Consider the following 8,357-nt stretch of genomic DNA (forward strand, 5'->3'; position numbering starts at 1 on the left):
GAGGTCCGTAGAACAAGGAAGGAGGGGGAGAGGGTTGGGAATTGGGAGAACCAGTAAAAAGAGACTGCTCCCCTTCCACAATCCCACTTCTACCACATTGAAGACTCTCCAGTTGAACAGTATGAATCAAGGCTATGGTTTCAAGGAAGTACTTGTTAGAAAAGACTGTCCCCTCATTTTCTTACTGCCAGTTCTTCTCAAGGGCCTTTGATGACTCCCCTCTTTCTCTTAGTAGCTATTAGCCATAATTATTGAACACTCTGGACACACATGTCCAGTGGCAGTGTACATCTGTTAGAAAAAGGGAAGTCATGAGACAGTGTTGAGACAGTCGCATAAGCATAATCACAAATAAACATGTCGACATAATCATATTGTACATCTGCAAGTCATGCTCTGATGAGTCAGCTAACGGCTCAGTCGGTCAAAATGTCTTATCACTAGCAAAAATGTATGGGGCGGGGGTATAAAAGACTTATGCATGCTTAGCTTGGGGTCCAGACTGCTTTGCTCTGCACCTGTTTTGCAAAACAACAATAAAATAGTGTTGGATCCACTGCTGCCTGCCTGGCTTCCTTTCTTTCAACCAGAAGCAAGAACTTTTTGTCTAACAATTTGGTGCCATGACTCGGATCCTGCTTCGGGGCACGTCCCCTTCGTGCTGAACCAAGGGGCCGCAGAGGAGAAGTGGCCACAGGCGGTTGTTTTACACTGCCTTCTCCTCATGTCGGCGGCGGCAAAGGAGCTTGGGGACCAACGCCAGAGGAAGAGGGAGACGTGATCACTCCTTTTAGGCACCGGCAGTGGATCAATAAAGCAGCTGGACGCAGCTGCGGGCGGGACAGAAGAGGCTTTTGGGGTAAGTGAAACAGCTTACATTAGGGGATAAACGCGGGACGGTGGTGTGTTTGTGATTGTGTGAGACGCCTACGGGCGAAGCGAGTGAGGACCCCCGATCTGCATTTCCCTACCCCGGCGACGGGCTGGGTCAGAGGAGGGCGAAGCACAAGAATTGTTGATTGAAATTCCCACCGTCATGGGCAGGTCCCAGTCCAAGCCTGTAGAGAAGTCCCATACGCCCTTGGAGTGTTGTTTGTGCAATTGGTCACATTTTAAGCAGGATTATGGAACTAAGATGACAAAGGATTGCCTTGTCCTTTTTTGCACCCAGGAATGGCCAATATTAGAGCCCAAATGGCCACCCAAGGGGTCTTTTGACCCAACCTTGGTATCTGATGTGCGAATAACACTAACACAGAGGGGAAGTTGGGACCAGTTCCCTTATATTGATTCATGGGCAACTTGTGTGCCCCTTGGCAGCAGACCCGCTCTGTGGGTTGTTGAATGCATGACCCTGGCTCTTCCCATGGTGGTCAAAAGGAAACCACCAAAAGCGGGACCACCTAGGGTCGTGGCCACGGCACCGGAGGACCCATTGCTTCCTCCTCCCTACGGGACAGCTGTCGCAGGGCGACCATGCCCATTGCAACCACCACCTTCTCCTGAGGGGCCCACCCGGCGGCTAGATGACCCCAAGGAGGACCTCTCTCACAAAATAGTACCAGAGGATCCCACCCCTCTAGTTGAGTACAATGCTTTGCAGGATTGTTTGCATTCCCTTGAGGAAAGATTGGAAGGCATACAAAGAAAAACAAAAGGGGGACCTAACTATGACCTGCAAAAGGATCTCCAGCCACCGGTGAAGTTCACCTTCCCCATCAGAGAAGTCCCTGACCCTACCGCCCAACATCCTCAAGTGACAATGTTTGTCTATGCCCCATTCACGACATCTGACTTGTATAATTGGAAACAATTTAACCCTTCCTTCGAAGAGGATCCTGGCCCACTCCTGTCTCTGATGGAGAATGTGAGGCTCACTCACAACCCCACATGGGACAATACACAAATGCTGCTAAACACCTGTTTCCTCAGTCAAAAGCCAACCATCCTTGCGGGGGCACGGGCCAGGTACAGAGAGGAAAATCCCCAGGCAACTGAAGAGGAAACAGCGGAGGTCTTGCCCACAGGGCGACCCGATTGGGGGGTAGCCACAGCAGCAGATAGATGCTTACATGCTGACTATTTCCAGCTTATTTTAGCGGGCATGAAGCGAGCCGCGAGAAGGGCCCCCAATTTGCAGAAAGTCCTGACTCTAAAGCAAGACAAAAATGAACCTCCTGCCGTGTTCTTCCAAAGGCTGAGGGAAGCCTTCGCTAAATATACTGACATTGACTTGAATGATCCAAATAATTTAAGGATCCTCACGACTCAGTTCATGGGAAATAGCTGTCAAGACATCAGAAAGAAGTTGCAAAAGGTTGAAGGAGGGTTGGCAGCTGACCTAGGAGTTTTAGTTGAGGTAGCTCAAACAGTTTATGAGAGGCGAGAAGAAGAAGAAGGAAAAGAAAAAGACAAGAGGCAGGCAAAGCTCCTTGCTGCGGTTTTTAGACCTGACAAAGGGGGAGCTAAGAAGGGGGGGAAAGGGGGAAGGAAGGGATCTCCCCTGGGGAAGGATCAATGTGCCTTCTGTAAGAAAATAGGGCACTGGAAGCGTGATTGTGAGGCTTTGAAGCAGAAAGAGAGAGAGGAGAAGATGGGAGGAGCGGAGAGAGTTTTGTACGAACAAAAAAGAGACTAGGACAGACGGGGGCCCGGCCCCCTCTTAGCCGTCTCTGAGGCAAGACGGGACCCCATGGTCAAAATAAAGGTTGGGGGCTGCTCCTACAAAGCCCTTGTAGACACAGGGGCCGCCCCGTCCATCCTCCCCCTCAGCAAGCCCCCAATGGGAAGTGGGGGGTTCACCACCATAATGGGAGTCGAGGGAAGAGCAACCCAAGTGCCTTTCTCTCGTCCCCTGTTCACCAAGGTTGGGAAAACACACCTAGAACATGCATTTGTCTGTACCCCCTCCTGTCCGGTGGCATTGCTAAGAAGGGACTTATTGACTAAACTCCAAATTGAGATTGCCTTTACCCCTGACGGAAGGATGGAGGTACGGCTCCCTAAACAGCAGAGTAGTAACTACCAAATGGCCCTTTTGAAGGTTGCAGAAGAACCCACCACAGAGGCCAATGAGGACTGGGGCTTAATAGAAAACAGAGTCAACCCTCTAGCTTGGGCCGGGATTGGAGGGGCTTCTCGTGCCAAGTCAGCAGCACCATACAAAATTCCCCTCAAGGAGGGAGCAAGTCCTGTTCATGTGAAACAGTATCCCCTTTCCCGCCAAGGAAAGGAGGGCCTACAACCAGTAATAACGAAGCTCCGAGAAGAAGGCCGGCTCACCGAGATAATGTCCCCTATAACACGCCCATCCTCGCTGTGTCCAAAGGAGGGGGCAAGGGGTATCACTTGGTGCAAGACCTCCGCCTCATTAATCAGCAGATCGAGGCCCCTCACCCTGTGGTCCCTAACCCACACACCCTTCTTGTAGGAATTCCAGAAGAACACGCATGGTTCACTGTCATAGATCTAAAAGACACCTTCTTCAGCATCCCCCTCCACCCTGATTCAAGGCCTTTGTTCGCCTTTGAATGGGAGAGCCTAGAGGGAGGGACAAAGGTTCAATTAACATGGACAGTAATCCCTCAGGGGCTCAATCTCTCACCGGTCGTCTTTGGCCAGCAGCTCCAAAAGGACCTCGAACCCTGGGTCCAGCAGCACTTAGAGGTGCATCTCCTCCAGTATTGTGATGACCTCCTGATTTCAGCCAAGGCCAAGGATACGTGCCTAAGTGGGACGGTTTCCCTCCTCAACCATCTAGCGGGGGGAGGTTATAAAGTGTCAAAGGAAAAAATACAGTTGGCCCAACCAACTGTAAAATTCCTAGGCTACCACTTAACTAAAGGGACTTGGAGCCTAGGGCAAGAAAGAGTCGAAGTCATCCGTGACGCTCCTGTCCCTAAGTCCCCCCGCGAATTAAGGGCCTACCTGGGGTTGACTGGATTTTGCCGGCTATGGATAGCAAACTATGGGGAAACGGCACGGCCACTGTATGAGGCACTGCAAAAAGATAGATTGGATAAATGGAAATGGACTAAGGAAATGAATAAGTCTTTCCTCAGTCTTAAAGCTGCCCTTGTGTCACCGCCCGCCCTGGCCATACCAAATCCCAGCCGGCCATTTAGACTTTATGTGCATGAAAATAAGGGCATAGCTTTGGGAGTGCTTTGCCAGCGAAAAGGGCCCTCTTGGAGACCAGTGGGATATTATTCCAAGGTCCTAGACGTCGTAGCACGAGGGTGGCCAAGCTGCTTGAGGGCAGTGGCAGCAACAGCTCTGATCTGCACCGAGGCTGAGAAGATGACGATGGGAGGACCCACTGAAGTCTGGGTGCCACATGGAGTGCCACAAATTTTAGGATCAGGAGGAGGAAGCAAATTTCTCAACCCTGCCCGGCATTCCCGACATGAAATAGGTTTACTAACAAATGAAAACCTCACTTTAAGGCTTGCTCTAGCTTTAATATCGCCACACTACTGCCAACATTACTGGGCACAAATGGATCGGGACTCCCAGATCATGACTGCCTTGAAGTACTGGACCTAGACACTAAAGGTTGACCAGACCTTGAGGATGAACCAATAGAGGGAGCCGAAGATCTGTTTGTAGATGGGTCTAGCTGTATGCTGGATGGAAGGCGCTATACAGGAGCGGCTGTCATTACCCTAGACGAGAGTGTGTATGAGGAAAGACTGCCTCCTCATTTTTCTGCCCAATCCGCTGAACTGGTAGCCCTGACAAGAGCCCTGCAAGCCAGCAAGGGAAAGCGAGTAAATATTTATACCTATAGCAAAAACGCCTTCGCCGTTGTGCATGCTCATGGGCAACTGTGGAAGGAGAGGGGATTCCTTACAGCAAACGGATCTCCAGTGGCTAATGACGGCCTAATAGTGGATCTTCTGGATGCCCTCCAGCTGCCCTCACAAGTGGCTGTTGTCCACGTCCGAGCCCATGGGAAAGAAAAAGAGGAAAAATGGAGACGGGGAAACTAGAAGGCAGATGAAGCCGCAAAAAGAGCAGCCAGAGAGGGAATCCAAGGAACATTCCTCATCTTACCCAAAAGAAAAGAGCGCCCCACATACTCCCCTGCTGAGTTGCAGATGGCACAAGAACACGGAATAAGTCCCTGCGACGACGGATGGATCCAGATGACAGATGGAAGACTGCTTCTTCCACAGACCCTGCAGAGGGCTGTTCTAGAACAAGTCCACCATTCTCTTGGACACCCTGGAGCATCAGCCATGATTGACTATTGCAAGAGGCTGTTTGTTTCCCCTGGCTTAACTGTACGCACCCACCAACTAGCCGCAACCTGTGAAATCTGCCAGAAAACCAACCCTCCCAGGGCACCCCCTCCACCAAAAGGAGGGCGACCATGGGCCTACTATCCTTTCCAGAGGGTGCAGATTGATTTTGCTGAAATGCCACCATGTAGGGGTTACAGGTATTTGCTTGTAATAGTGTGTCAAATGACAGGGTGGGTAGAGGCGTTTCCATGCAGAAACTGCCAAGCTAAAACTGTTGTTGCTAAGTTGTTACAGGAGGTGGTGCCCCGGTTCTCCCTGCCCGAAGTTATAGAGTCCAATCAGGGCTCACACTTCACCTCAGTTATTACACGGGGGCTGGCACAGGCTTTGGGAGTAGAGTGGCACTTACATTGCCCCTGGAGGCCCCAGGCAAGTGGACAAGTTGAAAGAGTCAGTCGGAGTCTCAAGGAGACTTTAACCAAACTCCAACAAGGGGTAAAGCTCACTTGGGTTGAGGCTCTGCCAATAGCTTTAACAAAACTTCGAAGAATGCCAAGAAAGGACATAAAGTTGTCCCCCTTCGAGCTGATGATTGGGTTCCCGCCTCAGGTACACTGCGGAAGGAGGGAGGAAGTCAAATGGGAGATGGGTGATCAGATGTTAAGGGATCAGTTGACTTCTCTACAATCTGTTCTTTCACAGCTACGAGCTTATTCCGTTCCGTTCCAGAGATTGCCGTTAGATGCACCTATCCATCTCTTCCAGACGGGAGACGAGGTGTTGCTGAAAAAGTGGAATAAAGAAGCTTTAAAGGAAGGGTGGGAAGGGCCCTATTTGGTGGGACCAACCAGCCACTCATGTGTAAAACTTGTAGGTTCTAGCAAATGGACACATTGCAGCCGGTTAAAGCCATTTAAACGACCCCTGCTTCCTCCTGTCACCCGGAAAGAACAGGAGGACACGGGCAATAGTCCTTTGCTCCCTGGCACCCCTCCGGAAGCTGCCAGGGACACAGGTGAAGAAGCCATCCAGGAGCCACAATCGCCTGTAATATACAAGTCACAACATCTGGGAAAAGCTCGGGTTCGAATTACAAAAAACTTGTAATATGAAGCAAGTATTTTGGATAGTGTTGGTAATGCTAGTCAAAGAAATATTAACATGGATGGTGATACCTCAAGGGTTTGGGCTTGACAGCTTTAAAATAAAACCCCCAAATGTCACACCTACGCCCCTCAAACCACTTCTGGTACAAATCCCCGAGAAAGAGAGGTGTCCCTGGAAAACCAGGTTAGGAATCCCAATAACAGAGGAAACTGATAATGTGTGGTTAGAATGGATAAAGTATACAGCCAAGTCCTTAAATAAGTCTGACTGTTTTGTTTGTGCCACAGGAAGATCGGTAGCAAAGGTGCTGCCTTTTCCTCTGGGGTGGGACACTCCTTCCCTCCTCACCTGTGTGATCCATTTGTTCCAACATCCTGATGCATGGGGAGAGAAGGAATGCCAAACCCTCAATAAGTTATACCCCCCACTCAAATTAAAAGATCGTGTTAGACCTTCCACAGTCTTCTTGCAAAGAAGAAACCATACCAGATGCATACACCGAAACCTTGCAGACACAGAGGGGCGCATAGGGAACTTGACGAGTAAAATAAGATGTGTTAATTCCACCCGCTTTAGGAATAATTCCCTTTCAATCCCACGAGCTGATCTCTGGTGGTACTGTGGGGGTCTAGAGTTGTATGAGGTGTTGCCCTCCAATTGGTCTGGAGCTTGTGGGTTAGTTCAGTTGGCAGTCCCCTTTTCAATTGCATATCATCCAGCAGAGAGGACTAGCCAACCCCGGCAGAAACGATCAGTAACCCCTTTTGATGATCGAATATACATTGACTCCATAGGAGTACCAAGGGGAGTGCCAGATGAGTTCAAAGGAAGAAATCAAATTGCTGCAGGATTTGAATCTACCCTGTTTTGGTGGGTGACCATTAACAAAAATGTAGATTGGACCAATTACATTTATTATAATCAACAAAGGTTTATAAACTATACCCGAGATGCTGTAAAAGGATTGGCTGAGCAGCTAGATGCCACCAGCCAAATGGCCTGGGAAAATTGGCGTGTTCTTGATGTTAGCAGAAAAAGGAGGGGTTTGTGTCATGCTAGGTGGGCGATGTTGCACCTTCATCCCTAACAACACTGCCCCAGACGGCACAGTAACAAGGGTCTTGCGGGGCCTCACCGCCCTGTCTGAGGAGTTAGCCGAAAATTCAGGAATTAATAACCCCGTGACCGCCTGGTTGGAGAAATGGTTTGGAAAATGGAAACACCTAGTGGCCTCAATCCTTATCTTGCTTGTAGTGGTGGTGGGAGTTTTAGTGCTATTTGGTTGTTGCTTATCCCAGCAATTAATTGAAACTGCTTTGTCAAAACAGATGCTCTTGCTTTATTGTGCTGATAGAGAAACTCTGCTTTAAGACATGAGTAAAGACTTAAAGGAGGGAATTGTTAGAAAAGACTGTCCCCTCATTTTCTTACTGCCAGTTCTTCTCAAGGGCCTTTGATGACTCCCCTCTTTCTCTTAGTAGCTATTAGCCATAATTATTGAACACTCTGGACACACATGTCCAGTGGCAGTGTACATCTGTTAGAAAAAGGGAAGTCATAAGACAGTGTTGAGACAGTCGCATAAGCATAATCACAAATAAACATGTCGACATAATCATATTGTACATCTGCAAGTCATGCTCTGATGAGTCAGCTAACGGCTCAGTCGGTCAAAATGTCTTATCACTAGCAAAAATGTATGGGGCGGGGGTATAAAAGACTTATGCATGCTTAGCTCGGGGTCCAGACTGCTTTGCTCTGCACCTGTTTTGCAAAACAACAATAAAATAGTGTTGGATCCACTGCTGCCTGCCTGGCATCCTTTCTTTCAACCAGAAGCAAGAACTTTTTGTCTAACATACTGAAATGGGGAAACAGAGTGAGTGTGAATAATCACGTTTTAATGCGATTGACTTTCTACCGACTTCTTTGCACTAGCGATCAAAATGTAGATCGGCCCTACCTGTCTGTGGATCCCTGAACATATACATGGGTTGCACCAAT

The 8,357-nt window shown here is 49.1% G+C and overlaps 1 long non-coding RNA gene across 1 annotated transcript; it reads left to right on the forward strand.

The window, feature by feature from the left end:
• Positions 1–418: 418 nt before the first annotated feature.
• LOC146350884 (uncharacterized) lies at positions 419–8,153 on the forward strand. The gene is made up of 2 exons (XR_014789448.1): positions 419–859; positions 5,949–8,153. It is a non-coding gene; the product is annotated as an uncharacterized LOC146350884 (long non-coding RNA).
• The last annotated feature ends 204 nt before the right edge of the window (positions 8,154–8,357 follow it).

The sequence above is a fragment of the Heloderma suspectum genome, chromosome 3 (genome assembly GCF_057233095.1).
Source record: "Heloderma suspectum isolate Gila_16-S chromosome 3, 16-S_ref, whole genome shotgun sequence".
In the NCBI taxonomy this organism is placed as follows: Eukaryota; Metazoa; Chordata; class Lepidosauria; order Squamata; family Helodermatidae; genus Heloderma; species Heloderma suspectum.